General features: G+C 42.0%; 1 long non-coding RNA gene across 3 annotated transcripts in view; it reads left to right on the top strand.

Moving 5' to 3' along the window:
• Positions 1 to 19,059: 19,059 nt before the first annotated feature.
• LOC112647133 (uncharacterized) overlaps positions 19,060 to 22,665 on the top strand; it is a 29,211-nt gene continuing 25,605 nt past the window's right edge. Inside the window, exon 1 of one of the 3 annotated variants that reach the window (XR_003128119.3) lies at positions 19,060 to 19,611. This is a non-coding gene — a long non-coding RNA (uncharacterized LOC112647133). The remainder of the gene's footprint in view (positions 19,612 to 22,665) is intronic. The other 2 variants (XR_007407830.1, XR_003128118.3) reach the window with 2 other exon arrangements.

Here is a 22,665-nt window from a genome sequence, read left to right as displayed (position 1 = left end):
CCTCTCTCTCTCGCTCGCTCTGTGTCTCTCATGAATAAATAAAATAAAATCTTTAAAATAAAAATAAATAAATGTCTCTTTAGATATAATGCAGTTGGGGATTAGTTAATATAATAATGTATTCTCTATAGTTTCTGTAAGAAAGCATTTCAGTCCATACGTTTAAGGAATTAAATATGTTGAAATATCACATTTTAAAGATATCCCTTTTAAAGATATCCTTTTTGCCTGGGGTCTTTGGGAGGAAAAGAACTAACTTGTTAAGTAAGCTAATGAAGGAGTCAGATTTCTTATAAAAACATAGATAAGGCAACAAGAGAGCCGGAATTGAAGAACAGAAAATGTAGTAGTTTGGCATCATTCACCTTGGAATTGGAGAGAAAGGAGATATTTCGTAATCCAATATCAATATCATCCTTGGAATATCAGCATCAGGATTATCTTTACTCTACAGGGGTCCCCTGAATATTATTCAGCAAATTCTCCTCACTTTGGGATAAACATTTCTTATAAAGCTAGTTTAGTGGCAATTAACTCCTTTATCTTTTGCTTGTCTGGAAACCTCTTTACCTCTCCTTCAATTCTGAACTTAGCCAGGTAGAGTATTCCTGGTTGGAACTTTTTTTTCCCTTCAGCCCTTTGAATATATTGTGCCACTCCTTTTTATTGCCACATAATATTCCATTTTGTGGCTATACCACAAATTGTTTACCTATTCACCAGTCTATGGGCATTTGGGTTGTTTCTACTTTTTGGTTATCATGAATAACCCTGCTGTGAACATTTGTTTACCAGTTTTTATGTAGATATAGAATTTTTAATTCTCTTGAATGTACATAGGAGTGAAATTGCTCAAGCGGAGTTCTTTTCTATTTAGTCCAAATTTTCTGAGGGGCATAAGTTGGTTTTATGAGATGAAATAAATTTTGTTCAAAAATTAAGTACACCATTATCTTTTTGTTTTGAAAACACAGATTAGCAATGCAGAACAACCTCTCCTCCTCTTTTCTTCTTCTATTAAGTTTTTTATAGAACAGTTTTCTGACTTAGATCTAGTACACTCAGGAAAACCTACCTTTGTGCCAGCCTTGGCAAGTAAGCACCCAGTGGTTAAAATACCAGTCTAAATCCACTCAGAGAAGTAAGTCAATCGGAGAAGGACAAACAGTGTATGTTCTCATTCATTTGGGGAATATAAATAATAGTGAAAGGGAATATAAGGGAAGGGAGAAGAAATGTGTGGGAAATATCAGAAAGGGAGACCGAACATAAAGACTCCTAACTCTGGGAAACGAACTAGGGGTGGGTGGAAGGGGAGGAGGGCGGGGGGTGGGGGTGAATGGGTGACAGGCACTGAGGGCGACACTTGACGGGATGAGCACTGGGTGTTATTCTGTATGTTGGTAAATTGAACACCAATAAAAAATAAATTTATTTAAAAAATAAAATAAAATAAATAAATCCACTCAGAAAACACATCAATGATCCAAATGTCCTGTGCCTCTCAATGGATTTTCCAAGTGTTGTAGAACAAAATGCAAATCATCCAAGATCTTTCTACATTACACTGAATATATCATATCTGCGTTTCTGCAGGGATAGAAAGTCATCTCATGATTGACTTGTCCCAGAAAATTAGTCAGGAACACCCTTCCCAGCCCCTGCTTTAGTGTGCTTGCATACTGCTAAAGGCTGACACCAGACATTTTCTCTTGTGCTCAAACCTGTCTTCCCACTTAACTAGTTAAGTCTTGGTGTCCTCTAATAGGCTAACAGACACTGTTTGCTCAAATGCCCCCTTACTGTATGGTGTTCTAGTTAAACATGCTTCTTGATACACTGGCTGAGAAGCAACAAGGCTCCATAAAGAAAATCAAAAGACACATGCAAAGATCATTGCAATATATGACAGATAAAATCTTCCAAAAATGGATAAGGAAAAGATGTGTTATTCAGTTTTCAAAATGAGCATCAAACATTCATAGAAATATAGATTGATGTATAGATATGTGAGAAAACAAATACAGTTCATAATCAATAGTAGAATCTAGGGACACCTGGGTAGCTCAGCAGCTTAGCGCCTCCCTTCCGCCCAGGGCGTGACCCTAGAGTCCCGGGATTGAGTCCCAGATTGGGCTCCCTCCAAGGAGCCTGCTTCTCCCTCTGCCTGTGTCTCTGCCTCTCTCTCTCTCTCTCTCTCTCTCTCTGTCTCTCATGAATAAATAAAATATTTTTAAAAGATAGTAGAATCTAGTAAGTGCATATGTTGATGTTCACTGATTTTTTTTTCAACTTGGCTCCATGTTTCAGATTTTCCATAATAAAATATTGGGAGGTGGAGGAATTAGATGAAAGTGGCCAAAAGGTACGAACTTCCAGTTGTAAGATAAATTAGTACTGGGATGTAGTGTACAACCTGATGACTACAGGTGACACTGTTGTCTAGTTTATTTGAAAGTTGTTAAGAGAGTGGATCCTAGGAGTTCTCATTACAAGGAATTTTTGTATCTATATGAGATGATGGATACTAACTAAACTTACTGCATAATTATTTTACAATATATAAAAGTCAAGTCACTGTGATGTTCACTTTAAACTTAATGTTATCATATCAATTACATCTCAATAAAACTGGAAAAAATACTGTATATACTTTTCCCCACCTCATTTTTTTTCACTTAAGATAATATATTGATAATCACCTCATGGTAGTGTATTGAAGTATTCTCTATTCTTTTTTATAGCTATGTTGTAATAGGAGTTGTAATAGGAAGTTTAACTTATAACTGGAGAGAAGGGAGATTGGCTCAGAGGATCATGAGACCATAACCACACTAGGAAGTTCATAAGGCTTGGCAGAGGGGTGCCTTGGCTGAGCTATTGGTCTCCCATAGAAGATGTTATTTCAGACTGAGTAACCCTGACTTTGGTAAAAATGCTGCAGACCCTGTATTGATCTGCCTGGAACATAGAAGTAAAACCTATAGATGTGGCAACTATAAGACTTCTCAGAAAGAAAATAGATATTTATCCAACCAAACATAATGGAGCAGATGAACAGATTTTTGTTGAAGGAGGGAAGAATGTCCTTCTTTTGAAATGGAGTTAGCTGTGACGTAACAGCTATCTCGGAGAGGACACAGATAAAGAAAATCTGATTTTCTTTGTGGGAACTGAACTGACATTAAGCAGGTAGAGACAACAAAGTGGCTGAGCTTGGACTGGACACACTGGGCCTGAGTCTCAGGCTGGTGCTCCCTCCATCCACCCAGGTCAGAAGCCTCTGTCTCCTCACTGAATGAGATGGCAGAACCAGGTTTCCTCTGTAATTGCATGATTCATGCAAATTTCAATGGATTTATTTTAAATCTTTTAAGTAGAAATTCTCAAGATGAACTTCTAACCAAACTGCTAATATATTATGGTACTTATCTGGTTGTTGCAAAAATTCTTCCTCATTTTTCATTAACAAAACCCTAGAGTCTCCTGAAAGAATTATTCATGCCTCAAGAATAAACAGAAGGAGAGGCAGGGCAAGCTGGAGAAGTAGGGTCTGCAGCTCACCCGGCCCCACCAACTTACCTGGATAACTTTCAAACCATCCTGAACACCTATAAATTCAACCTGAGATTTAAAGAGAGAACAGCCGGGACTCTACAGAGAGAAGGGTTTTCGCTTCTAAGAAGGTGGGAAAAAAACAAATAAATAAAAAAGAATCAAGTGGGGGAGGGGCCCCACAAGAAGCTGGGCTAAGGAGGGTGGCAAGAGCCTCCAGGACAGGAGAGCCCAGCCCTGGAGAAGCAGGAACTTTAAAAATCTGCACTGGCTTCTTCCCGAGTGGAAAGGTGCTCAGCAGGGAAACTGGACAGAACCGCAGGATGGAAAAAAAATCAAAAAAAAAAAAAAAAAAAAAAAAAAAGAACCGCAGGATGGGCAGGGATACCTCCAGTCTCCTGGGGTCACTAATAGAGAAAGTGGCATAGGGGAGAGCTGCACACTGTGGCGGATCTCCGTAAAGGGCTGGAGCACCGGCCTCGGGAGAAGCCAGTGGGTCAGGGGACTCTGGAAGGAGAGGTCTGCACCCTGCTGCCTTCGGAGCCATGGCTCCAGGAGCATGATTCCAGCAACACAGGCCCCGGATCCCAGGGCGCTAAGTGGACACAGCCCCCAATCCTGTGGTTCCCCGGGGCAGGCGGAGACAGGGAGGGCACAGGACAGCTAGGACTCTCCTGCTGCCGGGCGCCCCCAAGCTGTGCTGGTCAGTGCCCCCACCCGGGGAGCATCTAGGCCAGTGCAGACTGGGAGCTGCCGGTGGTTACTGGGGATGCTGACTCCAGAGCTGGAGAACTGGCCGCCGACAGTGTAGTTGCTCCTCCTGGTGTCACCATGTGCCTGGGAGGGGCAGGGCTGCCAGGGAACAGGGGCCTCATGGGGTAAATAGCTCCCACTGAGCCCGGCACAGGAGAGGGGCATCTCCCCCAGGTACACACACCTGAGAATCAGCACAAGAGGCCCCTCCCCCAGAAACCAACAGGAAGGGCAGGGGAAGAGCAAGTTCTTGACCAAGCAGCACTGGAAAGCTCCAGGACTGAGGGAAAATTGAGGGAATATAGTATATAGAACTAGAGAGTCCCACCTTTAAATTTTTTTTTCCTTTTTCCAATACAACTCGTCTTTATATCAAAAATTTCCAATATTGTTTTCTCTTTTCCCACCTTAACTACAATATTTTACCAGCTCTTCATTTTTAAGTTTCTTCCTTTTTAATTTTCATATTTCTACAATTACATGTCTTACATTTTTCACTTCTGGATTCCTTCAACATATTCTATTTAATTTTGGGAGATATAAGAGATATGAGTTTTTGTTTGTGTTTTTGTTTTCTCTGCCTCATTTTGTTCTACAATGTCAGAAGTTAATACCTTCTAAAACATGCAGCATGCACCCAAAACCAAGTGGTATACCATGTTGGTCCATTCTGTGAGATTATATTCTCTCTTCATTCCCATTTTGCCCCCCTTTTTATCTCCTTTATGTTTTGAAGGTCAATTTTGGGGCTTTCTACAAGTATTGCTGATTTATATAAATTAGGGACTGAGCATCTTCTAACATATAGAACTTAATATACTCAGAACCAAGAGGATCACCCTCTAGGACCCCTCAGGTAGACTACATTCTCTCTCTATTACAACTTCTTTACCACGACCATCTCCCCCCCACCCCCAATTTTTTATTCTTTTTTTTTCTTTTTTTCTCTTTTTCCTCTTTACATTTTTTCTTCTTTGGGATTCTTGGCCTTTTATTTTTTACTACTCTATTTTAAAATTTGTTCCTAACTTTACTGGTCCTTTTGTTTTATTTTGTTCTGATCTTCTTTTTCAATTTCTATTCTTTGACCTCGTCAGATTCATCTAGGGTGGAATTTATTTAGGTCGTGGTTGATATTCTTGACTCAGCCCACTTATACAGCCGCTCTGCACTGAGCAAAATGACTAGAAGGAAGAATTCACCACAAAAGAAAGAAGCAGAAACAGTACTCTGCCATAGAGTTAGAGAATATGGATTACAATTCGATGACAGAAAGTCAATTCAGAAGCACAATTATAAAACTACTGTTGACTCTGGAAAAAAGCATAAAGGATTCTAGAGACTTCATTACTGCAGAATTTAGATCTAATCAGGCCGAAAACCAATTAAATGAGATGCAATCCAAACTGGATGTCCTAACAACGAAGGTTAATGAGGTGAAAGAGTGAGCAACATAGAAGACAAATTAGTGGTAAGGAAGGAAGCTGAGGAAAAAAGTAAAAAACAATTAAAAGACCATGAGGAAAGGTTAAAGGAAATAAATGATAGCCTGTGAAGGAAGAGGCTATGTATAATTGGAGTTCCAGAAGACAACGAGAGGAGAGAGGGCCACAAAGTATATTTGAACAAATCATAAGTGAGAGCTACCCTATTTTGGGAAGGAAAACAAGCATTCAAATCCAGGAGATAGAGAGGTAACCCCCCCAAATAAATAAATACCACAAAATTTAATACTGAAACTTGCAAATTCCAAAGATAAAGAGAAAATTCTTAAAGCAGCTCAAGACAAGAGATTCTTAATTTACATGGGGAGAAATATCAGATTAACAGCAGAACTCTCCACAGAGACCTAGCAGGCCAGAAAGGGCTAGCAGGGTATATCCATAGTACTAAATGGGAAGAACATGCAGCCAAGAATATTTATCCAGCAAGGCTCTCATTCAGAATAGAAAGAAAGATAAAAGCTTGCAAGATAGGCAGAAACTGAAAGAATATGTGCTCTGCAAGAAATATTAAGGGGGACCCCGTAAAAGAAAGAGGACTCCCAAAGAAATAATCCACAAAAACAGGGACTGAATAGGTATCATGATGACATGAAACTCATATCTTTCAATAGTAACTCTGAACATGAATGGGCTAAATGATCCATCAAAAGATGCAGGTTTCAGACTGGGTAACAAAGCAAGACTCATCTATTTGTTGTCTACAGGAGACTCATTTTAGACCTAAAGACACCTCCAGCCTGAAAATGAAAAGTTGGAGAACCATTTACCATTTAAATGGTCCTCAAAAGAAAGCTGGGGTAGCAATCCTCATATAAGATAAATTAAAGTTAAAAAAAATGATAAAGTTTATCCCAAAGACTGTAGGAAAGATGAAGAGGGACACTATATCATACTTAAAGGATCCAACAAGAAGGCCTAACAATCATGAATATGTATGCCCTTAATGTGGGAGCTACCAAATATATCAATTAATAACCAAAGCAAAGAGATAATTAGATAATAATACAATAATAGTAGGAAACTACAAAATGGCACTTTCTGCAAATGACATTTTTTCCAAGCAGAACATCACCAAAGAAACAAGAGCTTTAAATGATACACTGGACCAAATGGATTTCACAGATATATACAGAACTTTGCATCCAAATGCAACTGAATACGCATTCTTCTCAAGTGCATATGGAACTTCCTCCAGAATAGACCACATACTGGGTCACAAATCATGTCTCCACCAATACCAAAATATTGGGATTGTCCCCTGCATACTTTCAGACCTCAATGCCTTGAAACTAGAACTCAATCACAAGAAGAAATTGGGAAGACACTCAAACACATGGAGGAGGTTAAAAAGCATCCTGCTAAAAGATGAATGGGTCAACCAGGAAATTAGAGAAGAATTAAAAAGATTCATGGAAACTAATGAAAATGAAGATAAAACCATTCAAAATCTTTGGATACAGCAAAAGCAGTTCTAAGAGGGAAACACATCACAATACAAGTATCCCTCAAAAAATTGTAGAAAACTCAAATACAAGCTAACCTTGCACCTAAAGGAACTGAAGAAAAAACAGCAAATAAAGCCTAAACAATGCAGAAGAAGAGAAATAATAAAGATTCGAGCAGAACTCAATGAAATAGAGACCAGAAGAACTGTAGAACAGATCAACAAAATCAGGAGTTGGTTCTTTGAAAGAATTAATAAGATAGATAAACCTTTAGCCAGCCTTATTAAAAAGAAAAAAGACTCAAATTAATAAAATCATGAATGAGAAAGAAGAGATCACAACCAATACCAAGGAAATACAAACGATTTTTTTTAAGATTTTATTTATTTATTCATGAGAGAGAGAGAGAGAGAGAGAGAGAGAGAGGCAGAGACACAGAGAGAGGGAGAAGCAGGCTCCATGCACCGGGAGCCCAACGTGGGACTCGATCCCAGGACTCCAGGATCATGTCCTGGGCCGAAGGCAGGCACTAAACCACTGAGCCACCCAGGGATCCCCTACAAATGATTTTTAAGACATACTTTGAGCAGCTATATGCTAATAAATTAGACAATCTAGAAGAAATGGACGCATTTCTGGAAAACCACAAATTACCAAAACTGGAATGGGAAGAAATAGAAAACCTGAACAGGCCAGTAACTAGGGAGGAAATTGAAGCAGTCATCAAAAACCTCCCAAGACACAAAAGTCCAGGGCCAGATGGCTTCCCAGGGGAATTCTATCAAACGTTTAAAGAAGAAACAATACCTATTCTAATAAAGTTGTTCCGAAAGATAGAAAAGAACGAAATACTTCCAAATTCGTTTTATGATGCCAGCATCACCTTAATTCCAAAACCAGACAAAGACCCCACCAAAAAGGAGAATTATAGACCAATATCCCTGATGAACACAGATGCAAAAATTCTCAACAAAATACTAGCCAATAGGACCCAACAGTACATTAAAATTATTCACCATGACCAAGTGGGATTTATTCCTGGGATACAAGGCTGGTTCAACACTTGTAAAACAATCAACATGATAGATCATATAAACAAGACAAAAAATAAGAACCACATGATCCTCTCAATAGATGCAGAGAAAACATTTGACAAAATACAGCATCCATTCCTGATCAAAACTCTTTTAGAATGTAGGGATAGAGGGAACATTCCTCAGCATCTTAAAAGCCATCTACAAAATGTCCACAGCAAATATCATGGGGAATGATACACTGAGAGCCTTTCCCCTAAGATCAGGAACATGACAGGGATGTCCACTCTCACCACTGCTATTCAACATAGTACTAGAGTCCTAGCCTCAGCAATCAGACAACAAAAAGAAATAAAAGGCATTCAAATTGGCAAAGAAGAAGTCAAACTTCCCTCTTGTCAGATGATATGATACTGTACATAGAAAACCCCCAAAGACTCCACCCCAAGATTGCCAGAACTCATACAGCAATTCGGCAATGTGGCAGGATACACAACCAATGCCCAGAAATCAGTGGCATTTCTATACACTAACAATGAGACTGAAGAAAGAGAAATTATGGAGTTAATCCCATTTACAATTGCACCCCAAAGCATAAGATACCTAGGAATAAACCTAATCAAAGAGGTAAAGGATCTATACCCTAAAAACTACAGAACACTTCTGAAAGAAATTGAGGAAGACACAAAGAGATGGGAAAATATTCCACACTCATGGACTGGAAGAATAAATATGAAAATGTGAAAATGTCAATGCTACCCAGGGCAATTTACACATCCAATGCAATCCATGTCAAAATACCATGGACTTTCTTCAGAAAGTTGGAACAAATCATCTTAAGATTTGTGTGGAATCAGGGCAGCCCTGGTGGCCCATCGGTTTAGCACTGCCTTAAGCCCAGGGTGTGATCCTGGAGATCCGGGATCAAGTCCCACATCAGGCTCCCTGCATGGAATGGAGCTTGCTTCTCCCTCTGCCTGTCTCTGCCTCTCTTTCTCTCTCTCTCTCTCTCTCTGTGTGTGTGTATATCATGAATAAATAAATAAAATCTTTTATTTAAAAAAATGTTTTTAAATATTTTATTTATTCATGAGAGACAGAGAGAAAGAGAGAGAGAGAGAGAGAGATGATGCTCTGCATCACTTGGCATCAGGGAAATACAAATCAAAACCACAATGAGATCCCACCTCACACCAGTGAGAATGGGGAAAATTAACAAGGCAGGAAACCACAAATGTTGGAGAGGATGTTGGAAGCCTCCTGCTCTGTTGGTGGGAATGGGAACTGGTGCAACCACTCTGGAAAACTGTGTGGAGGTTCCTCAAAGAGTTGAAAATAGACCTGCCCTATGACCCAGCAATTGCCCTGCTGGGGATTTACGCCAAAGATACAGATGCAGTGAAACAGCAGGACACCTGCCCCCCGATGTTTATAGCAGCAATGGCCACAATAGAAGGAGCCTCGCTGTCCATCGACAGATGAATGGGTAAAGAAGATGTGGTCTATATATGCAATGGAATATTACTCAGCCATCAGAAGAGATGATTACCCACCATTTTCTTCAATGTGGATGGAACTGGAGGGTATTATGCTGAGTGAAGTAAGTCAATCAGAGAAGGACAATCATCATATGGTTTCACTCATAAGGGGAATATAAGAAATAGTGAAAGGGATTATAGGGGAAAGGAGGGGAACTGAGAGGGAAAAATTAGAGGGAGACAAAACATGAGAGACTCCTAACTCTGGGAAATGAGCAAGGGGTAGTGGAAGGGGAGGTGGGCGGGGGGACGGGGTGACCAGGTGATGAGCACTGAGGGGGGCACCTGATGGGATGAGCACTGAATGTTATACTATACGTTGGCAAATCGAACTTCAATTTTAAAAAATTTATATATATATAAACACAAAAGAATAACCACAAAAATGTCATGATCGGAGACAAGGGTCTTAGCCCCACAAAGAATGAGGTATTGGCCTGCAAGGGAAATCCCATCCCTATGTAAATGAGGATCATCAGAATTTTTTAATGTACTGATACTATACGTCATTAGTATCTACGTATATAAATATCTTTGGATTACCCAGATCATGTGAAAAGTAGTCTTCAAGGTAAGCTTATTGGTATTGGACATTTCATTTCTCCTTGTGTATGAGGTAATACCCTGTTAGTTATAAATTATATTATCTTATAAAAGGTATGAATGGGGGCAGCCCAGGTGGCTCAGCGGTTTAGCACCGCCTTCAGCCCAGGGCATGATCCTGGAGACCAGGGTTCGAGTCCCACGTCGTGCTCCCTGCATGGAGCCTGCTTCTCCTTCTGCCTGTGTCTCTGCCGCTCTCTCTCTCTCTTTCTCTCTCTCTCTCTCTCATGAATAAATAAATAAAATCTTTATTTAAAAAAAGGTATGAATGGCTAGAGAGGCTGAGAATTAAAGAACTCAGTTTAATTTCTTGATAATAACATATTCACTCATTTTTATAGTCATGCATATATTTTTATTTGATTTTGTAAATATTGTCTTACATAGTCATATGTATATTTACTTTAAATATGTTACTCAGAAATTTGCTCTGGGTTATAGTAGGGTTTTAAAATAGTGACTGAAAACAAATTACAGAAAAATAACAGTGACAAAAATTCTACATAAGAGAACCTTTTATTTAACACTTTATAGATTTTATTTTTGTAATAGAGAGAGTGAGAATGAGAGCATGGGTTGGGAGAGGGAGAAGCAGACTCCCCGCCGAACAGGGAGTCTGATGTGGGGCTTGACCCCAGGACCCTGGGATCACCATCTGAGGCAAAGGCAGATGCTTAACTGACTGAGCCACCCAGGTGCCCCCATAAGTGAACTTTTTAAAGTTATTTTGCAAATGTAGATTGTTTTTCCCTTCTCCATATTTTTAGCAATGTATATAAGGATAAATAAGGAGAACAGCAACTGTTTTAAGAAGGGAATAAGAAAGATGTAAGCCTTCCTAGTAGGTAATAATATTTGCTTAAGTTTAATCTTCATACCGACCTCTTGAAGGCTCTCTTCCCATTTCAAATGTTTTTTAATGTTTGAAGATGGATTTTTTAATCAGGCGTTGGCAATTTTGTTCAGGGTATGTTCTCTTAAGGTATTTTGAACATCTAAGATTATCGGTATGTGTTGTTATGTTCTGTCTTGATTTGTTTTAAAATTACATTTATAGCCTTCTTTGTAAAAAGTGTTTCAAGTGGCAGAATTTTTATAACAAACATTTACCAAGAATGATATTTCTTACTTACAAAAATGAACCACTTAATATATTCTTGATGAAAATTATAGTATTCTGCTATGGAGAAATATAGCCATTATGTTTATCTTCAGAATGCCTGATGTCCCTTCTCTTCCCTCAAAACAAGAAGGCATTTTGTATATCATTTTAAAGGTGTATTATTAATACTTTGGAATGTTTCTTGATTTCATAAAAGATGAAAATGATTGAAATAAAAGTTGCTATGATATAGCAGAAAACAGAATAACCTTGTAATGATGGAAATTTACTCACAAACAGTCTACATTATAATATAAGGGTGCAGACAGGACAAATACCCACTTCTAAATGGATCTTATACTAATGATATCTACCCATCATTGTAAGAATCAAATGAAATAATAAACATCTTAAAAACTGTAGGTTTTTACATTTTTTCTTTTTTAAAAATTTATTTATTTATTTATTTATTTATTTATTTATTTATTTATTTATTTATTTATTTCAGAGAGGGAGAGAGAGAGCGCACAAGCCGGAGGAAATGCGGAGGGAGAGGGAGAAGCAGGCTCTGCACTGAGCAAGGAGCCTGAAGACACAGGGCTCGATCCCTGATCTGAGCCAAAGGCAGATGCTTAGACAACTGAGCCACCCAGGTGCCCCCTAAAAACTGTATTTTTATAAGCAGTTAATAGAATAGACCAATGCTATTTTAAACTTACTAGAAAAATATTCCCACTAAGTGTTAAATGTTTTATACTGCACTTGTATGCATGCATGTGTGTCTGTGGGTTTTTGTGCGTGTATGATGCAGATCTTGAATTAGGACACACGCCATTTGTAAGATGTTTAAATTATAATCTATACACCAACTGCTTAATAGTCTCCAGAATTTCTAGTCTATGTATTCTTTGGTTTCCAATAGCACTTTATACCCTTTTGGGAATTTTAGAAGAGGATACTTGAAAGACAGTGAAGCTGAAAAGAAAGGATTTAATTGGGGCAATTTCAGAACAAGGGATAATTTCAGACACACAGCATTCTTCTCTCACTCAAAGGAAGCTTTCTTTACTTGTTCTCACGTACCCTGATTGACCAAACTTGAAAGATTACCTAACTGAAATTCATGAGGAAACTGGCCTCTGAATCTGTTCAGTGACATTATCATTATATTTTCAATGTTTGTAAAGTTAGAACATTAAAATCACCTTCAGCCTCACGATCTCTGCTTATTTTGGCTTGGTTTTCCAATCAGTTCTTGCTCATCAACTACATTTTAAATGTTTTTCCCTTTCCTAGCATTTTGTGGAACACTTTTCAAAGTTTTTAACATATACTGCTAGAGAGGATCCCGTTTTCCTGTTCTAAGTAATTAGAACTATGGATATGACCTGTCTACTTGTATAGTCTAAAAATATAGTGAACTGATTTTCCAAGTCACATTTGCCAATACCAGATGAATTATGCCTTTAAGTTGTTTTATTTGGGTTTTTTTTAGGTTTTATTTATTTATTCATGAGACACACACAGAGAGAGGCAGAGACACAGGCAGAGGGAGAAGCAGGCTCCATGCAGAGAGCCCGATGCGGGATTCGATTCCAAGGCCCCAGGATCACGCCCTGAGCCGAAGGCAGATGCTCAACCACTGAGCCAGCCAGGTGCCCCCCTTTAAATTATTTTAAAATACTTTAAAATATATGAAAATATATCATCTGGCAATCATTATAACTATTAAAAAAAACTACTAGATACTTTTACATAATGGCAACAGAGAGTGGGTGAATATCAAGGTTGAATATTCAGCTGAGGCTAGTTATGAACTCAGAACAAAGTACTCTGAAGCACAAATTATCATTTTTATAAGCAAGAATATTTTTCTTGTTATTCATTCAAATTTGTACATTCTTGTATGACCCGCATCTGGTCGAAACATCTATGATGTTCTCAAGATAAAGATGTACTTGCAAAGCATCTGTGAGGGTAATTAGCAAAACTGTTCAGACACTGGAGTTAAGATTCAGTGTTGCTTTGCCACTCTGCCTGAGAACAATGGTTACAATTAACTTCTGACTATACAGTTGGAGCATATTGGTGGTATTATCCCTGGAATTATGATTTTTGTAGCTCCTGGTGTATCACTTTCCTAGGATGGCTGTAACAAATTACCACAAAGTTGGTGACTTAAAATAGTAGAAATTTATTCTCTCAGAGGCCAGAAGTGTGAGATCAAGACGTCAGCAGGGCTATGCTCTCTCCTAAGGCTTTAGGGGAAAATGCTTCCTTGCTTCTTTCCAGCTTCTAGTGGCTCTTGCAGTCCTTGGCTTGTGGCAGCATGATTCCAATCTCTGGTTCCATCTACACACGGCCTTCTCTCCTGTTTCTCTGTCTGAAAACACTCTCATTGGATTAAATACAAGATAAACTCATCTCAAGATCCTCAGTTTAAATATATCTGCAAAGGACCTATTTCCAAATAAGATCAAAGTCACAGATACTGAGGGTTAGAACTTGTACATTTGTCCTTTTAGGGGACACAAATCAACCAGCTACACTGACCAGGTACATTAAGGGCATTATACCCACCCTTTTCATGTAGCATAATGTGCTCCCTCAGAGGACCTGGTGGTGCATCAGGGGTGGAATAAACCACAAAATGAACATGGTACATCTTCTAAGACTATCAATATTCTAGATTTTTGAGAAATATTTAAAACATGTAAATATGACAATAAATCTACCCTGGCATAAATACAAAATCCACATTAAAAAAAAACCACATGAATTTTTAAGATGAAACATGTGACTCCAGCATATTTTTGTGCTAGGCAATGTCTTTCATGCAAGGTCTCTAGAAGAATGGCATTTATTCTTTTGCTGATAGAGTACTTCAGAGCAAAAATTGGGGATTTATCATTACAGTTTCCATTATTCACCTATTAAATACAGGCAACCTAGAAGTCTATAATATTATAATTTATGATGTCGTCAAGGTAGAAATTTCAGTCATGTGTTGCTGTAGGCAGCTTTATGGAAACAAATTACTGACCTAGTGAATCAGTCTGGATGATCACCCAGTTTAACCATCTGGGCTTCATTGTTCTCCGGTTCTCACCCATTCTGGGCCAGATATGATCAAATACAAGGTCATGTGTAACATTTAGAATTTGTACAAGTGATTTATTCAACATATATTTATTGATCAATGGTATGAGAATATAAGAGTGATCAAGAAAAAAAACCCCACAAACAGTTCTTGCTCTTTCCAAATGGATGATAGGTAGAGATATAGGTACATGTCTCCTATATATATCTAGAATTGATGGCAAATATGAGCACACATGCCACTACTGCCCATTTGCCTTATCAGGATGGTCATTGCTAGATGATCTTGGTGCTTTTTACTGCCAAGCCCATGTCTTAGTCTGCTCTGGCTGCTCTAACACAATACCATAGACTGGGTGGCTTAACAAACAAGAATTTATTTCTCATGGTTCTGGAGGCTGGAAGTCCAAGATCAAAGTGTCACCAATGCCATCCTGGTGAGGGCCGTCTTCCTGATTTGCAGACAACCATCTTCTTGTTGGATCCTCACATGGCAGAGAGAGAGAGACAGAGAGAGAGGAAACAAGCTCTTGCGTGTCTCTTCTTGTAAGGGCATCAGTTGCATGTGTGAGGGCACTGCCCACTTCCAAATACTATCACACTAGCGTTTAGGGTTTCAGTATGTGAATTTTAGGAGGACACAAATATTCGGTTCATAGCAGCCCAGTTATGGCTTTAGTAACAAACGACATCTGTGCTTCCTGTATACCTACTTTATAGGCAATGAGAATGAGGCATTTCTCATCAGAAATGAGAGCATATTGCTTCAATCATGGTACTTCATTCAATAATGATATACTCAGAGCAATGCTTTTTATTTACAAATAAATTGTTTTTTTTTTTCATGAGATATTTTTGGCAGCATGATCCACTTAAATTCATCCAAGGGGCTGAAAACATTTGGAATATTATAAGATGTCACAAAAGGCCTCAATTTGAAGATTTACGTGGAAATCTCGTTAAATTCAAAAAAGGAAGTTTTTGGCAATACACACACACACACACACACACACAGGTGAAAAAGTGTTTGTGTTGAGGGGGGAGAAAATAAAAATCCAGGTCAAACCTGGCTGCTCCTCAGGGCCTGGCTCTGGGTGTGTGTGTGTGTGTGTGTGTGTGTGTGTGTGTGTGTTAGGGGGCGGTGGTCTAGGGTTATGCACATGGGCTTGTATACCACCTCTGATATCCCAAAAGGGGAGGGAGCTGGGGCAAAAAGGCTGAGGTTGGCACTGGCTGTAAAGTGGGGACCCACAGACACGAGTAAGAAAGATATGGGCCCACGACCATGGTGAAAAGGAGGGATATGGTGACAGAGACAGCCTCTGACCCTTGACTTGCCCCAAGTCTCTTTGGTGGTGGTTCTCACTTTATTGAAGACACTGTATACCTTGGCAGAGCCACTTATTTTTAGTAGCTCTTCTGTGAGTTGTGAGCAATATGGATCCATTTGGAAAGAAAGCAACAGATTGAAAGGAAAAAGAGGTTCTAAGATAACTGCATTCTTCTGTTTCCGACTCCGCCTTAGGGGCGCCCCCTCATCGCCAGGGGTGCTTGGTTTGTCAGATGAGAGAAGTAACAGCAGTCTTGGATACAGGAAAAGCTACTATATATTTCAGATGCTGGTAAGCCAATGGCATATTGCCTTTCCTTAAAAAATGAATTAAGTTATTTTGGATCGGGAAATGTCGACAGTGACACTATCAACTTCTGGGGCCAGATAATTCACTGTTGTTGTGTGGTTCTGTGCACTATGCAATGTTTAGCATCACTGCTGACCTCCACCCTCTAGACACCAATAGCACCCCTACTTCCCACATGTGACAACCAACAATGTCTGCAGACATTGCCAAACGCACACTGTGTGGCAAAATTGCTCCTGATTTAAAACACTTGCTTTAGATAATTTGCAAGGGAAATCCCTATCTGAATTGTAGGAACTGGGACGCTTGAGTGGCTCAGAGGTTGAACGCCTGCCTTTGGCTCAGGGCGTGATCCTGGATTCCCGGGTTCGAGTCCCACATCGGGCTCCCTGCATGGAGCCTGCTTCTTCCTCTGCCTATGTCTCTGTCTCTGTGTCTCTCATGATAAACTAATAAAATATTTTTTAAAAAATGAATTGTAGGAACTTAATGCAGTGGTAATACTTCAGGGACTGGTAAAATTCAAGTGTGTCTGAATTCTTCAACCATCTTGCATATTGAACCCAAATAGAAATGCTTTGGATTCGGTGAGAACAGATTATTATTATTATTTTATTCCTGGAAAATACCTCTGTCATACTAGAAAAATTCAGTATTAGGCTAAGTGTAAAAAATATAAAGTTGAAACTTTATCCAATATCATACTGAAGGAAATCCTAAGACTAAAATAGCAGCCACCACCAACAAAACGATTAGTCATCTAGGGCATAACGACTAGGATGGTTTATAGGATCTGATTCCTGCCTAAAAAGTTCACTGGCTTCCTTAGCATCGCCAACAGAACTTGGTGTCAAGAAAAATTTTAATTTACTCACATTTGCTCGTGGCATTTATACACTTCTTTTTTATTTTTGAAATGTATTTATTGGAAAGAGAGGCAGAGAGGGAAGCAGACTCCTCGCTGAGCAGAGAACCCCATGTGGGGCTGGAACCCAGGACCCGGAAATCATGGCCCGAAGGCAGATGATTCACCGACTAGGCCACCCAGGCACCCTGGCACTTTCATATTGTAACAAGCATGTGACCTGTGATGATAAATAGGTCGGGAGACCCAAGAAGGGGGCATGGAAACACTTTCCAAGTGGAAGGACATCAATGGGCCCCGAGGTATGTGTGATAAAGCCCAGTTGTCCCCCGAACATCTCTTGGCTGAAAGTGTCAGAGCAGAGACCCTGGGCGGCTCAGTCGGCTTCCAACGGGCGACCGCGGCTCAGCTCGGGTCGGGTCGGCTCGGGTCGGCTCGGGTCGGCTCGGCTCGGGTAAGCTCGGCTCGGGTCGGCTCGGGTCGGCTAAGCTCGGGTCGGGTCGGCTCGGGTCGGGTCGGCTCGGGTCGGCTCGGGTCGGCTCAGCTGGGGTCGGCTCGGCTCGGCTCGGCTCGGCTCGGCTCGGGTCGGTTCAGCTCGGGTCGGCTCAGCTCGGCTCGGCTCGGCTCAGCTCGGGTCGGCTCGGCTCGGGTCGGCTCGGGTCGGCTCGGGTCAGCTCGGCTCGGGTCGGCTCGGGTCGGCTCGGGTCGGCTCGGGTCGGGTCAGCTCGGGTCGGGTCGGCTCGGGTCGGCTAAGCTCGGGTCGGGTCGGCTCGGGTCGGCTCGGGTCGGCTCAGCTCGGCTCGGCTCGGGTCGGCTCGGGCCGGTCGCGGTCTCCGGGTCATGAGCTCAAGCCCTGCGCTGCGCTCCCTGCCGGGTCTGGGGCCCGCGCGGGATTCTCGTCCTCCCGCCTCTCCCCTCGGCCCGCCCGCAGCGCCCTTACTCAGGTGCTCCCCCCCCCCCTCCCTCTAATAAAGAAAAGAAGAGGAAAGAACAGGAAATGTCCAGCGTTGCGTCACACCGGGAACAAAGGGAAGCGCTAAAGTGAAAGGGTGGAGGCGACGGAGTCTGTCCTGACCGTGGGGGAGCAGCACGGAAGCCGCAGGCGTGGGCGGCGGTGACGGGGCACGCGGGCCTCCAAGGGCAGGGGCGGGCGGGCAAAGGGCAAACGGGCTCCCGGCTGGCCCGACCCGGCTGCGGCCCCGAGCTCCGGCCCCGGCTCCGTCTCTGCGGGACTCGCGCGGCGCAGCCCCCGCCCCAGCCTCGGGTCGCTCGGGCCGGAGCTCGGGGGGCGCCGCGCCGTCCGCCCCCCGCGGCCCGCGGTGCTTTCCCTCCTCGGCCCCTCGGCCCTTCTCGTCCCGCGCACCCAGAGTGGGGGGAACCGGGGAACGCGCGAGACCGGAAGGCGGCGGCCGGTGGCTCCGCGGGGCGCCGGGGTTCGGGGGGCGCCGGGCGGGGCGGGGGCGGGGCCGGGCCCAGAGGCCGTGGGGAGCCGGCGCCCCCCGGAAGCGACTCCGCCTCGGGGCGCCCGTCACCGTCACCGGCCGCGGCCGCGGATCCCCTCCAGAAAGCAGCTCCGCAGCCGGGAAGGCGGTGCTGGCCCCGGCTCCGCGACGCTGAGGCCCGTCTCGCTCCTCCCGAAACACGAAACCGCGAACTCCTAGATCCTTCCTGAACTGCCCCGGGCTTTCCACGACAAGAAGCCGCCTCCCGGGGCGCCCGGGGCCGAGCGGGCCGAGCCTGGGACCCTCGAGTCGGGCTCAGGGCTGCGGGGTGCGCCCGGGTCGGCTCCCCGCCCCCCCCCCCCCCCCGCACAGCGCAGCAGGGAAGCTGCCCGGGGCCTCCCTGCCCCTCCCCCCCTGCCCCTCCCCCTGCCCCCTTCTCCCTCCCAAATACATAAAATCCTAAAAGGAAAAAAAGAAAAACCTAATTTCAGGCAAAATTGAAAAGTCCTAGGAATTCGCCATCCCTTGCCCCGTCCTCTCTCTCTCTTTCTCTTTTTTTTTTTTTCTTTCTTGCATCTTCCTTCCTGCTCTGGGAATTAAAACCTCCCACGCTCAAATTGTGCTACCAAATCTGGAAAGACTCTAAAATCGGCCACTGACACTTTCAGTTCCCAAGTACTCTTGAGACTTTTAAAATGACCCCGAGGTCACGGGCTTCCAACACGTAAGCTGTGGCCTCCGGAGAGAAAGGGCCCAGAATTGTAAGGAACAGAACGATTCTAAATTGGAAAACTCTTACACGAAAAGGCTCCAAAAGAGATTCTGTTACTGGGAAACTCCTCTAAAATGCCGCAGTTTTCTTCGCAGTTCCATCGGATTCTGCCTCAAGCGGAAACTGCTGTGCTACAAAATGTGGGGGCGAGAGTGGAAGAGGGAGGGCACGAGAGACCCTAAAACCACAGCAACGAGCTTCAGCGACCACGTGATTTGTTTGCGGCTCAACTGAGATTCGCTCAGAGCCTCGTGCAGGGTAAGGAAACCAGGGAGTCGGAGTTGGCTCAGAAAGAGGGGGTTGATGTGGCCAACACGTCCCTCCAACCTTGAAGTTAAGACAATCTCATCTAGATGAGGCTGAAAGGACAAAGCACATGACTTGATGGGAAATTTCTTTCTTTCTTTCTTTCTTTCTTTCTTTCTTTCTTTCTTTCTTTCTTTCTTTCTTTCTTTCTTTTCTTCCTTCCTTCCTTCCTTCCTTCCTTCCTTCCTTCTTTCCTTCTTCCTTCCTTCCTTCCTTCCTTTCTTCCTTTCCTTTCTTTCCTTTCTTTCCTTTCCTCTTTCCTTTCATTCCTTTCTTTCTCTTTCTTTTCTTTCTTTCTTCCTTTCTTCCTTTCTTCTTTCCTTTCTTTCCTTTCTTTCCTTTCTTTCCTTCCTTCCTTCTTCTTTCTTTCTTTCTTTCTTTCTCTTTCTTTCTTTCTTCTTTCTTTCTTTCTTTCTTTCTTTCTTTCTTTCTTTCCTTTCTTTCTTTCTTTCTTTCTCTCTCTCTCTCTCTCTCTCTCTTTCCTTCCTTCCTTCCTTCCTTCCTTCCTTCCTTCCTTCCTTCCTTCCTTCCTTTCTTTTTTTCCTTTTTTTCCTTTTTTTCCTGGAGTTCAATTTGCTGATAGGGAATTTCTATGCACTGGTTGCACAAATCTTGAAGTTGGAAGAAAGATGAATGATGCAAATGTGAGGATTTGGTTATGAAAGCTTCACATGAGCAACATTTTGTGGCTTCCACAGTGGTGTGCTGGCAAACGCTTAACAACTGGCTCTCTGGGAGGTAAAAAGTGGATGTGCGGTTTTTGCCATGATGTCTCTAATGGAATCGTGAGGAGGTGTGCAGCCATGATGTCTCTCCACACAGAGAGATATGACGGGCACAAATAGCCTCAAGAGCGTAGCTAAGAGGGGCACCTGGGTGGCTCAGTGGTTGAGCATCAGCCTTTGGCTCAGGTCATGTCCTGGGGTCCTGGGATTTAGTCCCCATCAGGCTCCCTGAGGAGGCTCCTCTGCCTGTGTCTCTGACCCTCTCTGTGTCTCTCATGAATAAATAAATAAAAGCTTTTTAAAAAAGAGCATAGCTAATAGTAAAATATAGTAAACAATTAGTAACTGGTGAGTTTACTTGTTACGTTTGTTTTTAATAGATTTTAATTGTATATTTATATGATTGAATTACTATTTAATAAGGGCCATGTTTAAAGCCAGCTTACCAAATCCCTAAAAAATTAACAACCAGCTCTAGCACACCACAAGGCAAGAAGATGAAATCGGAAGGTAAAAAGAAAACAGATGCAATGGAATCTTGCAGTACCAGAATGAGTATCTTCTAGTTCTCTTATATTTATGCAGTATCTTATATTTCTAGACACAACACAGAAACATTAAGAAAAGTTGTAAAATGAAAAAAAAAAGAAGAAAAGTTGTAAAATGGAAGGAGAAATAGAAATCCTGGTTATTACAATTGTATAGTACCACTGAGACTTTTTTACATTTTATTTCATATGGGAAAGCATGTTCATTAATAAAGAATCCAGAAGGGATGCCTGGGTGCCTCAGTGGTTGAGCATCTGCCTTCGGCTCAGGGCGTGGTCCTGGGTCCTAGGATTGAGTCCCACATCGGGCTCCCCAGGGAGCCTGCTTCTCCCTCTGCCTCTCTTTTCTCTGTGTGTCTCCTATGAATAAATAAATGAAATCTTAAAAAAAAAAAAAATCCAGAAGAAAGGAAAAGGAAATCCTCGAACAGATGGGGCTATAGTCACCAAAACATGTGCTGGCATGGGATGAAGAAATAGGAGAAAAGGAAGAAAAACATGCAGCTGGGCAACACCAGAGCACCCTGAGAGATTTAATGTAGCCCTTCTCTGGCTTGGAATAATCTTTGTCCTTCAGAGTCTTAGATGTCACAAAAGCTCTTGAAGCAAGAAATGAAATTTAGAAACAGAAGTTTACTCTTGTTTTTTAGACTTCTTGGCTTTCAAGGAAGATGTGATGGGAGAAAACGTTTTCAAAATCATAGGGAAAGGAAACATTATTTTCACTTCTTTCTTATACTGCAATCTTTGACTTTGAAAAATGGGTTAGCATTTGAAGAGGATTAGTGTATGCCACCCCAAAATATGTCACTTTGGCAAAAGGATAATTTTGAGCTGAAGGCAACTGTGAATTAAGTGCTCCAGAAGGAGTAAATTCCTACCTTCTCCTTATCTGCCTTAAAGCAGGCATACGTCTCACTTTGTAAATTGTCCCCCGCAACTCAGCTGGGAAGAGAAGATCACTCATCATCAGAGATGAAGAACAGAGAGTCAACACTGACATGAGTTTGCCATAAACAAACTTTACTAAAATAATCCAATCTTCCTTTAGTTCTCCTATATATTTCCTAGTTCCCCACACTTTCTTGTCCTGTGAACCGCAAATCCACCCCCAAGTTGAGCCCTTTCTTTTAGTCTCACTATTCTTTGAACTCCGGTGCATATAAAAAATTAATACATTTATATTATTTTTCTATTAATCTGTCTTTTATTAGTTAAATGCAGGCCCCCATTCATTAAACCTAAAAGAATTTGGGATCCCTGGGTGGCGCAGCGGTTTGGCGCCTGCCTTTGGCCCAGGGCGCGATCCTGGAGACCCGGGATCGAATCCCACATCGGGCTCCCTGCATGGAGCCTGCTTCTCCCTCTGCCTGTGTCTCTGCCTCTCTCTCTCTCTCTGTGTGACTATCATGAATAAATAAATAAAATCTTTTAAAAAAAAAAAAAACCTAAAAGAATTTTTGGAAAGCATTCCTACTGGACATATTGTTTTGTTTTTTAATTTTTATTTATTTATGATAGTCACAGAGAGAGAGAGAGGCAGAGACACAGGCAGAGGGAGAAGCAGGCTCCATGCAGGGAGCCTGATGTGGGATTCGATCCCGGGTCTCCAGGATCACGCCCTGGGCCAAAGGCAGACGCCAAACCGCTGCGCCACCCAGGGATCCCCCTACTGGACATATTAAGTTAACTTAATAATCTTCAAAGCTTGCCTGAAGATTTTATTGTGTTTA

This window comes from Canis lupus, chromosome 32, assembly GCF_003254725.2.
Source record: "Canis lupus dingo isolate Sandy chromosome 32, ASM325472v2, whole genome shotgun sequence".
NCBI lineage: Eukaryota > Metazoa > Chordata > Mammalia > Carnivora > Canidae > Canis > Canis lupus.
Note: the sequence above shows the minus strand (reverse complement) of the source record. Positions and strands in the feature narration are given on the sequence as shown.